The sequence below is a fragment of the Macrobrachium nipponense genome, chromosome 6 (assembly GCF_015104395.2).
Source record: "Macrobrachium nipponense isolate FS-2020 chromosome 6, ASM1510439v2, whole genome shotgun sequence".
NCBI classification, from domain to species: domain Eukaryota; kingdom Metazoa; phylum Arthropoda; class Malacostraca; order Decapoda; family Palaemonidae; genus Macrobrachium; species Macrobrachium nipponense.
In genome coordinates, this window is record NC_061108.1 from 46,826,144 (window position 1) to 46,838,643 (window position 12,500).

At 38.4% G+C, this 12,500-nt stretch overlaps 1 protein-coding gene across 5 annotated transcripts in view; it reads right to left on the minus strand.

Moving 5' to 3' along the window:
- LOC135216851 (uncharacterized) overlaps positions 1-12,500 on the minus strand; it is a 259,498-nt gene that overhangs the window by 139,363 nt on the left and 107,635 nt on the right. The gene's annotated exons all lie outside the window — the stretch shown is intronic.

A 12,500-nucleotide genomic window follows, 5' to 3' on the forward strand; every position in this document is an offset into this window, starting at 1 on the left:
CCCCCTCTTCCATCTTCAATCGCTTTTTCCATCATCAAATCCGGGAGACATACAAATGTTACGTAACACTTTAATGTATGTGACATAACACTTAAATGTAGCATCCTACTCTTCACAGCAAATTGATTTGACAGGATTTCCGTTAACGGATTATCATCACTAGCTTTACAAATCTATCTGGAATCCCATAGGAACGTTAAAACTGGCTTGAGGGAACTGTCAACTGCCTTTTCATAATGTAAAAAAAGCCCTCATAAGGGTATTTCTAAGTTCCACATACTGCTGCAAAATGTTTTCACAAAAGCACGTGATGTTTACAGCTGCCTTTGGTTAAAACCAGTTTTTATTTCAGCTTTTTTTTTTCACGAGATCATTAAGGAGGAGGTTCAGAATATTTTCACGACAACCGACCCATGAACGTCAAAAGCCTCTATAGCTACCACATTAGGCCGTGTCACCTTTCTTCGCTGTGATTTCCAACGACCCTGGCATCAGACTTTGTCTCTCCATTTCATATTCTCCAAAAGAATGTAATTAGTACGCGAGTTGTCATTTCATGATCACCTAAAATCATTTCTGCAGCATTTCCACAACAGACCATCTCGAGCTTCTTTATTACCAACACCAATAAAAAAAATCTGTGAATTTATTCTTCTGGATATTTAGATCATCAGATTCTGTACATCAAACAAATGCTCACCATCCTATGTCTTGATCGTGACCTCACACGAGGCACCTACCCAGTTTTGTCCCTCCTCTTCTGATGTTAATATTGACCCAGCCATCCTTTCCAAAGGGACTGACTGTCTTCCCTTCCTTTTCGCCCAAGGACATTTCACTAATGATTATGTGGGTCGCCCTAACACCAGTCACATTCTCTGTCAGTATCATCAGCCTGTTTTTCCAAGATTTCCCTCTTATTTCCTCTTGCACTTTGTTTACCTTACTTATCTAGAACTGATTACTCGGTATGTTTAGGGTGGCATATTCACCTCCCTGAGACTTCTGTATTTTACATTGTATCCCAGGTCTCATCCGATGTCTCGGGTTTCGTTCGGTCTCGATAACCCATATCCTGGTACTTATTCTCCGGTAGACTGATATTACCCATTAATGATCATCCATTCGTCACCGACTGCAAGTATACTATATATACATACATACATACATACATACACACACACACACACACACCACACACATATATATATATATGTGTGTGTGTGTGTGTGTGTGTGTGAGTGTGTGTGTGTATAGAGAGAGAGAGAGAGAGAGAGAGAGAGAGAGAGAGAGAGAGAGAGAATGTCAAGTTTGAAGATATTGCTGACTTGAGCCAATGTTGCTTGACGGAAGTGAAGAGTCTATGGTGGATATGGTCGACGCAAACTAGACTGAGGCTGAAAAAATCAAAGTATATAGAAATATATAGAAATAAACAGTATATATAAATGAGCTATCAGCGAAGTATATATGGCACAGAACTGCAATAGTGAAAAACGTCGACGTTCATAGAAAAAGTGGAAATATAAACGCTAGTGCAGGTGAAAAGATAGCCCAGTGTTTTGAGAGGGTTCGGCCATGTAGAAAGAATGATGAATGAAAAGTTAGTGAAAACTATACTTACCAGAACAGTAGAGAGAGAGAGAGAGAGAGAGAGAGAGAGAGAGAGAGAGAGAGAGAGAGACCGACATGACTGGCCTGAAAATCGAGCGGTTGCAAGAAAAACGTTGATGAACTTACGTATGTAGTATATGTGCACAAAGCAGCCAATGCTCAGAGAGAGATTTCTGCACAAGGGGTTCATCCATGATTTAGTACTTTTATCAAGAATGTGTCTAGTGTCTAGTATCTGGCCACCACCGTTACTGGGACTTTACTTAAAGATATATAATTCATAATGTCAATATTATATATAATTATACGTATGTGTAGCCAAATTAATCGCTATTATAAGTCAGTGGTCTCTCTGCATGCATTACAGTTTATCATTCAAAATCCCTACAGCAATTAATTAATTCCGGAATAAATGATGAAAAAAAAAATCCCCAGCAGGCCCAGTCAACGCGGTATGTCCGTATGGAAATCCCAAATCATCGGCGCGCACATAAGCACAGGACAGTCGAAGCAAAACCTTTTTTCCCAGATTTCAGTGTTATATCGACCGGAACATCCGCTTATCTTGTCACGTGACCAGCTGGTGACGTCATATGCAAGCCTTCCTTGGGGATCAATAACCCAAATACTAAATCTAACTCTCGCCAAAGCAGGAAAAAGCAGATATAATAATTTTGCACGCAATACCTCGTTGCAAAAGCATAAGGATAAAACATCACACCAAATGACTGGCTAGAAAATTAGTGGTGGAACTTTTTCATGGAGTAATGTGCCGAGAGAGAGAGAGAGAGAGAGAGAGAGAGAGAGAGAGAGAGAGAGAGAGAGGATCACAAATATCACTGGATAAAATATTTGTATCGTATAATACCTTTCCAGCAACTGGTATTTACAACAACAAAATTCAACCCATAATTCATCTATACATTTGGAAAGAACCTGGGTCACACACAGCACGGCAGAATGAACTCCAGTCATCGCCCAAGAAGCAAAACTTTGACCGCGTGATGACTAACAGGAAGAAGGCACAAAAGCATCGGAATAATTCAGCTGGAACTTTCACGAAACGTCGTCGGGGCGAAACCAGCCGCGCCGCATTCCGAGAAGTTTCCCTTAAGGGTCAGGAAGTCACTGACTCACACCTACAGTTCTACCCCCCATCGACACTCATCAGTCTCACCATTCGAGTTTGTTACACTCATTTTTATGGGCGTCATGGAAAAACTTCGAATACTGTGCACTGAGTATTAAAATAATTTTTTTAATAAAAAATTCCTGAGTGAAGGCAATATCCCCCCCCCCCCCCCCCCACCCCCCCCTCTCTCTCTCTCTCTCTCTCTCTCTCTCTCTCTCTCTCTCTCTCTCTCTCTCTCTCTCTCTCTTTAAGCATACCAGCAAAATATCAGATGAAACAAGTTCATATAATATTAAAGTGAACGACCTAAAATTAGGTGGATGCATATTAATGATACATATTGAAGGAAAAGATGATCTTTGGATTTTATGGAAAAAAAGAAATGAGGGATTTTCACAGGGACATCGCACTTTCTTCCTAAACTGGTTGGGAACAATTTTTTTTCTCAAAAATGGCAAAAAATGCAAATTACCAAATATTTAGCCTCTGACTTATGATGAATCCAAAAAGAAAAGACGCACGAAGTTCATCCAATTGGCTGACGTCAGCGTTTAATAAACTTTTGCTGGCTCCATCTCAAAGGCCAACAAAAACCAAATAAACTCAAAGTTAAGAGCCCAGCTACGAGGCCGCTGTAACTTCACTCTCTGGACGTATATCAAATATTACTGGAACAAAATTACGAAAGAAAAACTAAGGATGGACGCTCTGAGAACAACAAAAAAGAACAAAAGAGACGAGACGGGACCACGACACACCTGAGAGAAGGATAAAGGACACATGGGTGAATAACAATACAGCAGCGCCCACAAGGCTTGTGTGGGGAGAAGGGGAGAAGGGAAGGGGGAGTAGGGCATACATTGTTGGGACGAGAGGAAGCAGTAGGATGAAGGCGGGGACGGGGACGGGGACGGCCATAAGCCCAGACGGAGCATGGGAGCGCGATAGAGGCGCAGGACAGGAGTACGTACGAAGGGCCACGAGAACAGCAGCAACAGCAACTCAGCACACAGGAAATTCCACAGTGATGATGAAGGTAGTAAGCACACAGAATCAAGGCCACACAGCTTCGAACTGAAAGAAAAGCAGCACCTGACAATCCCCTGAAACGACCGCCCGCAGAAGGTATCATCATAATACAGGTGTATTGTCGTTAATACTTCATTGTTCATAATCCCGCATCAGCCAGTTCATCTCTGTGTTTGTCTTTACTCACAATGCAATTGCATAAAACCAGGCGGAAATGACTATGAAAAAAGGAAAAATCTACCACATTTTTACTTCTTATCAACGAAAGAGAAGTCCTTAAATGTTTATGTATTGTGGGACGTTTTTAATGTAAATGTTTATGTGAGACGGAACACAAATCACCTATTTCAATATTAAATTCCAATGGTTTGACGAAAATTTATATATATATATAATATATAAATAAAGATAAATGCCTTCGTTTATTTTTCCTTCGTGGCATTTATCTTTATTATGGATTTATCACGTTCCTAACTAACTTTCGTGATTCAGTTATACAATACAATATATATATATATATATATATATAATATATATATATATATATATATATATATATATATCATAATAAATTTTACATGTATTTGTTCATATTTTTAAATGTAATTTTTAAATATCAAGCAAAACATAACACGTCAATACCGAAGAAATTGAGCTTCTGTAAAACCCCTGAATTACAACATGCCAACCCTATGCACAAATCCAAGTTGTTAGGGGCACTGGAATCATTGACAAGGCATTACTGATTACCTACTTCTCTGGGCTGGAGTAAGGTGACAGCCCCCTTGATTCAAAAGTCATCCCTCTTGCTGGCTTTACTCTTTCCTAAAAAAAAAAAAAAGGTAACCTCTTCATACGCTTGGACTTCTTTAGATGGCAGTCGTAGAAACCAAATACATCACTTTGGCACCAGTCAAAAGAACAATTATGCTCAGAGATGCAGAGGAACATATGTTGGTTATGTAATACTAAAATTTATAAGTAAAAGCACCCAGCGAAAAATTTAACAATATCTAGACTTATCATTATACTCTTAAGCCTTTCGATGATGGATATCAAGAGACTTGAGCATTTTTTAAACTCAGCAATGGATTTCCAGACCTGGAAACCACATCTGAGGAGGAGCAGATAAACAATGAGGACTAGTTCGACATCAAGAATGTAGAGCAATCTGCAAGAAAATAAGCAACTAGAAGGAAACAATGAATATTAGGTGAGACCTGGAGATATAGAAAGCAAAGTAGAGTACTAAATACTTAAGAAGTCTCAACAGTGAAGTTACACGAAGATCAAGGGGAGATAAGAGAATACTTGGGCAAACATGCTGATTATGTTGACAAAGACTGGGAAGGGCACTGGTGTTAGGGAGCACCAGAATTATTGATGAAATGAAATATCCACAGATAACACGAACAGGAGGAGTACACCTTTAAAAAGAAGGATGGGTCAATAACATTAGAAAAAGAAAGACGACATTGGACACAGAACGTTTTTATGAAGTTATGAATAAAGGAATCTAAGGTGTGCTTCCATCATAACCAGGCGTTTTAATGTTTTTTTATGATTGATCCAACCTCAAAAACTGTTAAATGCAATTACAAAAACACCTGACTGTATTTGTGAATGCATCCAACAGTTTCTGAGATGGAATCCATCATACAGAAACATTAAAACACCCTGTTATGAAAGAATCACACGGATAGAAATCTTGTAGAGAAGAACAAACTGGTTTTCAAGAAGGCAGGAGATACACATCTAGTATTCGTGTTCAGATGTGATGTGCAGCAGTAGGGAATGTAAAAAATCTCATTCTGGTGGCTTTGTTGATCACAAACTGGCATTTGACAGCATTATGGAAGGTCTTGCGTCACTAGAGCATGCTTGTAAAATACATATTGATCCAATAACGAAGTTGATCCAAAATTATACTGATGAGGTTCTATCATAAATTTGCGATAGACTTGCAATAGAATAAACTGGTTGGAGGTGAAAGAGAAGGCTTCTCGTCAAGGCCCTTAGGCGTCAGCTTATGATTAAGATCTCTTCGTATGTTTGGATGCACAAGTGGTGCCCAGATCAAGTGTCACACTTAGGCCACTTCTTTTTAAAATCTAAATTAACATTTGATCAACGCTCCTGGTCGTCTGTTCTTCAAAATCTCACTGAGATGATTACTTTTGAAGATGTCGAGGTCTTGGCGGGCATCAGTGCTTCTGTCTAGTGAAATAACAGTGCGTTAATGCCTTCACACTAACTTTAATTACTATTACTATTCCCATTCAAATGATGAACCCTATCCGTATAGAACAGGCCCACAAGGGCCAATGACCTGAAATTCAATCTTCCAAAGAACATGGTGTTCATTCAAAGAAGTAACAGCAGGTCATAGGAAGTACAGAAAGAGAAGAGTAAATTATCATTAAACCAGATAAATTAACAAATTGGTAAATAAATAAAAATTTAAGCAAAATATTAAAATATCAGTTGTACCGCATTATGGTAGTAATGCAATGCATTGTCGCTTGAACTTCTTAAGCTCTTATGTTCTTCTGGGAAGCTGTTCCACAGTCCAACGGTGTGAGGACTAAATGAATTCTACATAGAATTGAAGCCAAAGGCCAAATGTCGGTGCTCCTCAGATCATTCAGCGCTTAAACGGAAATTGACAGTCAAGAGATTTGAAAGGTGTAACGGGGAAAACCTCGCAGTTGCACCATGAATCAATATTTAGGAGGGTGAAGAGTAAGATGAAATAACGAGAATATGAGAGGAGGTATGGTAAAAGGAACAATATGGGTTGCAGCTGGGGGCGGAGGGCACGCTGCAAAGAACCTAAGTAATGACTACAGTGCACCCCATGAGGTGTACTGACGGCACTACTCCCCTACGGGGTGATGAATAAAGGTCCTCTGGAACCGAGAAGTTCGACTACCGGGAACATTTATTGCAAACTGGTGCTGCTGTTCACCGAATCCGGTTGTTCTCGGCAGATAAAGGGATCAAGGATCAATTGTGAATGTGAAAGAGCCCTGTTGAAATACAACTCATGAAAAAGGGACAAACAAGAGACCATCCGTCGATGGTCTAAGTCATGGCTGCTAAATATTAGGAAACGGATACCTACCACCATAAAAACACCAGCCACACAAAATGCAATCATTCTGCATTTATGTCTGTGTAGTAGGCATCTCTTAGATGAATATCAACTCCTGTGAATGATTCAAATTTCCCAGGTATGGGAACAGAAATTGAATGTGTATTTGTAAAATTTGTGCAATTTAGAGAAAATCAAGACCATATCACGCAAGGATTGGAATACACATCAAGGTATTGTTGACGGTGCTCTAATAACCAATTTACTCCTTGTATCACAGCAGTTTTTCTTCGAATAAAGCTTTGGCTATTGCACAAACTGTTAAACCCAATACTCTGATATTAAATAATGAGGATTAAGTAGATCATCGAATCATTAAAGGATAACTTAAATTACTCAAATTTAATCTGAAACCGTTAAAAACATATTTATTAAACAAAAATAAAGTTTTCTACGTGATTATGGCTTACTTCTTGGCACAAGTTTTTTTTATACAGTCGGCTAGCCTTCCTCATTAATAAATGCGGCTTTTTCAGATCCTGTGCACCTTACAATGGCCAACAAACTAAACACTCAAAATGTTTCAAATCCAAATTACCCTCAACGTGATTTCTCTCTCTGTCCGTGTTCGCGTTTTCCTGTATCACTCTTTTCTCCGATTACAGTCTTTTATTATTGAAAAAACTCTTTACCATGGGATCAAACATTGTACTTGGATGTAATTTTTCTAACTAGAAACTACGGTTGGTAGTGTTGTATATTTAGCTCCCAAACCTGAGTACAATGTATTGCAAATGTGACTAACAAAACGGACATTCCTCAGTCCCCAATTTCCTGTTTTGTATTTGACGACCGAGTTCAATGCAGAAACAGTTTTCTATCTAGTTTGACAATTGAATTCATTTAACAAGTATTGTTCTTTCTGACCTGGCGACTGAACTCCTGAAACAAGTACTTTTTTTAACTTCAACAGCCACACACAGTCTACTAAATGCTCATTAACTGAGTCACAGATGGTCATCATCTTTCTTAAATGACAATATCCGAGGCATCGGGACACAAAAAGTTTTCACCTTCAGTGAATATAAAAGCAATTAATTATATATCATGTTCATTTTTATATCATCACAATCATCTCAAGGTCGCGTACCGTATCCAACAAGCCATTTCCCAGTTTGGAAAATCTGAAATTTTTATAACAATTCTTTTAAAAGTGTCCAGGATTTCGAAGGCGTTTCCTGTGAAGCCATTTCCGGTGTAAGTATAGTGGCAGAATGCTCAACTCAGGAAAGTATACCTGGGGTTCTCTTGATCTCGTGTCCACAATTTATAGCCTTTTCATTTGGAACTTACTCGATTATATAAATAGGTACTGTATACATGAAAATCCATACAGAAAAAAACTGATAAACAGCTCTATAGGAAGTGAAATCAACAGATTTTGTGTTAAAACCAGTAATATGTTAAACACTCCTTGTGCAAGAATGGTGCCTACCATGGCATAAAAAACGTGAGTAAAATCGAATATTACAGGGTTCTTTCTCTATATCGGTAATTAAGAGTGAAGCACATGAAGTTTTAAATATCAGACACGGAATGTACAAGTCAAGCTCTCTATTAGCGCATCAGTACCTGAATAATTCAGAAAGATGTTCCCGATGTCTCTTCTATTTTCTCTCTCCATTTACTATTTGGACCAGTCAAAGAAATACAGTTGTAAAAATTTACCAATGTGGCCGTTTATGAATACAGCGTCTCTATGTGTCAAGTACATTGATATGTCGTGTGAGAGATTAATTGATACTTTCATAAACTTGCCAATAATCTTGGTGTGTTGTTGGTTGTTTTCACTAGCACTGGAGATATTCCATTACTTCAATACTTTTTTTTTTTTACTACTTTTTCTTTCGCAGATGTTTTTGCTATTCCTCGAGGACATTTATACTGTCAGCACAGAAAACTGCTGGAAATGGATTCCTTCTTATCAACCTTATTCTTAACTGAATAGGCTCATTCAATGAAAATTGATTTCATAACTCAAAATCTAGCTTCAATGTGCCCAGGCAATGATACCAAAAATTAGCTTTGGAGACACTACAAATATAGCCAATTCTCTTGAGACAAAGGTGTTCCCTTATACTTTCCACAACAAGCAGAAAGCTAAACATCTGCAAACTCCGTTGCTCTTGTTTTCATAGTAGGGAAGGGTCTATGCGTTGAAAAGAGATCATTTCCAGCGAGCTGTTGGAATTATTATTTTTATAAAATAAAAGAAAGTTACGACAATGATCATCTGAACTACTGCAGAAAAAAAAATCTGCTAATGGAAGACACAACAAAATGCATTGTTAGCAGAAGGATACTGAAGGCAAACCGACATCTCAACTGTTATCATTATTGTGAGCATTTCAAATGAGCTAATACCCATATATACTGATGCTGTTTTGGTTGCAGAGACGCTGAATAACATTGGCTAAGTGACAGACTCTAAGAAAAGAGGGGCATGATAACCAAGAAAAACCAGGGGTCGTGGCAAACCGTGCTGGTATTAACTTACGGTTTTTTAGGGATTAAAGGTTATCGATGAGCAACAGGAGAGGGACTGGTCATTGCAGTGTTGCCTGTCGTTAACAGAATGTCTCACTTCAGAAAAGACAACCTTGTGCCCGTGATAAAAGCTACTGCCTTCGGATTAATTCTCAGGGAATCTGCCGACCTACGTAAAGCTTCAGGTGTCTTCAGTAGCACTGAGGATGAAGTTTTGACATAACGGCTCATGTCTTCGCTAATCAGCGAGGTGCAATAACTACTCTATTAGTTTTCTTCGAAGGAATTGTGTTTTCTTGACAAAGGAGTAAGCTCTCTTCTCTCTTTCTCTCCAGGATATACTTCATCACCTGACCAAATAACAACACCAGCATAATCCAATAAAACATCCCGCATATTAATCAACAAAAATATCATATGCACTCTGTCCCGCCTCTTGCCTTTTGTCTCGCTGGATTTAGACGATCTATCTACAAACACACAAATCTCATTTAATTCTGTAAAACTAAGTGATCACCCAAGAGCGAGGTCATCTTCCTCCTCGGTTTCTTGAAAAAAAAAAAAAATTCAATAATGACATTTACCTTTAACCTCGTAAACATTATTTAAAAATGTCTTCTATAGCAATTTTCTAGTTAAGACCTAAAACTGGATAACATTCCTCGGAAGTTATTCGCCCATCATATGAGTTGATGTTTCTTACGCTTCTGCCAGGTATTCAGACCTTGCAGAGACAAGGTGATTTCCGATGTATCACTGGACCCTCCTCTTGCAGTTAATATTATAGTAGGTGGCGGCGCTGTTTCTTTTCCGTTTTAAAAAACCTTCAACAATACTAGTTTTTTTTTTTTTTCATCTGTCCACCCGTCTGCGGTGTTTGCGTATGGTAACACTGCGTCCCGGGCTTTAGATAGTTACATTCAGCTTACATTCAACAATTATAATAATATCCTATTTCGAATATTAACGGTGTAATTCGCATACAGTAAATTATTAAAACACTTTTCAGTTGCAAAGGTACACCCAGATATCCTTTTATTTACATAAAACTTACACAACGTAACTATCTAAAGCCTGGGACGCAGTGTTACCATACGCAAACACCACAGGCGGGTGGACAGATGGAAAAAAACAGAGTATAGCTCTGATTATCAGTTTTACTAAACCCTATTTGAAAACATCGATATGGGACAACCTATTGATTTCACGAAGTTGGTATGCGAATAATCTTTCGAGATAAACAGGACATTGGTAGCGGTTTGGCTACATGACTGAAAATGTGTTCCTTCGAATGGCACTACTTATGCTACCAGACTTCTCACATCTTTCCAGTAGCTGCTCTTCTTCACTGGGAATAGTAGTTACACATCCTGTCCTACTGTTATACTGCCACGTCGCTGTGATGGTTCTCATTCTTTAAGCCTCTCATTTTCAGAGAATATCACACGTTGCAATCATTTTTTTTCCTGAATCGAGTCTCTCTTTCTACGTCTTACTGTCGAATAGACGAATATAGCATATGTATACACGACAAACGACATTAATATCCTCTGTATCCACAAAGGAGAGAGAGAGAGAGAGAGAGAGAGACTTGACCCATCTCGCATGTCCTAATGCTATAAAATTTTTCTGGTGAAAGGTATATCATACTATGGAGGGGAAACCCCATCACCATCAAGGATCTCGCTGCCATAAAGTGAAGAAGTCAGAATGTTTGACATTTTTGTACAGAGACTGATTTTCTTCACAGTCTCTCTCTCTCTCGTTTCTCTCTCTCTCTATCTTCTCTCTTTTATATATATATATATATATATATATATATATATATATATATATATATATATATATATATATATATATATATATTAACACATGCCTGACACAGGACCGGCATAGGAACTGACTAACTGAAAGGGTGCGTCTGGCCAAGGCATACATCCAAGTATTGGATATTAAATTTGAGAACCAAAAAATTTAGTGCATTAAGCATTAACTACTTTCATAAGTTGTATTTCACCGTTTATTTAATCTTTACTCATATTTCTGGCTAAGTTTTCTACTGAAACACTTGGTTTACCTTCCAATTTGGTCTTCGAACTCACATACGTTCTTGTGACTTAAATTACTGGAGTTCGAATTTCACACTGGCAGGGTGATTTTTGTCACTGTTTTTGTAATTGTTTTTGGTCTCTGGTGTTGCGTCAGTTCCATACATAATAAAACAAAGACAACAGCAAACTCCTAAAACCAAAACACGTCCAAAATAAAGCATATTGCATGGTAGCCCTCCTCCACGTAATAAGGCTCTCCTGTTTATAGCAGTCTTTGCTGCTCCCTCGGCGAGACGGAGTCTTTCCTACCCTTTCCATTAAATCCCACCCTCGTTCTGATAATATCCATTCTGTCATCAGTATAATATGGAGAGAGCCATGCGCTTAAAGCTGGTTCTTTCACGTGGGGAAAGGAGAGGGCCCCGAAGACGAGACAACCTACCAAGAGAACATGTAGAGGTAGGCAAGACATAATCATACCTTTCCTTAGCATCAAATACCCGGGTATAGAGTATGAGAGTGGACAAACCAAAAATAAATAGAATGAAGCGGTTGCAACATGCAAAACCAGATACTGATATATTTATTACAATTAATTTCAATGGAATATACAAAAAAACATCAGGATACGCTTTCAGCCCTGTAACCGAAAAGCTGTGAAGAACTTATCTTTATTATAAACACTCATCTGATTAAATTTACTCTTGTGCCACATTTTAACTAAGTATTATTTTCGGAACAAGAACTAGCAACTCCCTCTCAAGACCAGGTAAAGGGAAGTGAAGGTATTCTTATCAAACGAGCATTAATGACGAAGTTCTTTTTCTGAACGAAAGTGAGCTTCCTTGCCTACGCCAGACACAAAACCACCAACGTTGCTCAGGCAACTTCTAACAGTTTGAAAAAATGCCGGATATCGTTACAGTGTCACCTTCACTTTAAATCTTTTACCCTTTTATATAATATTTTCTATACTCGCTGCTCTTCGTATGCCCTACACACTCTCGCAAAAGATTTCGGGGCTAAAATCATC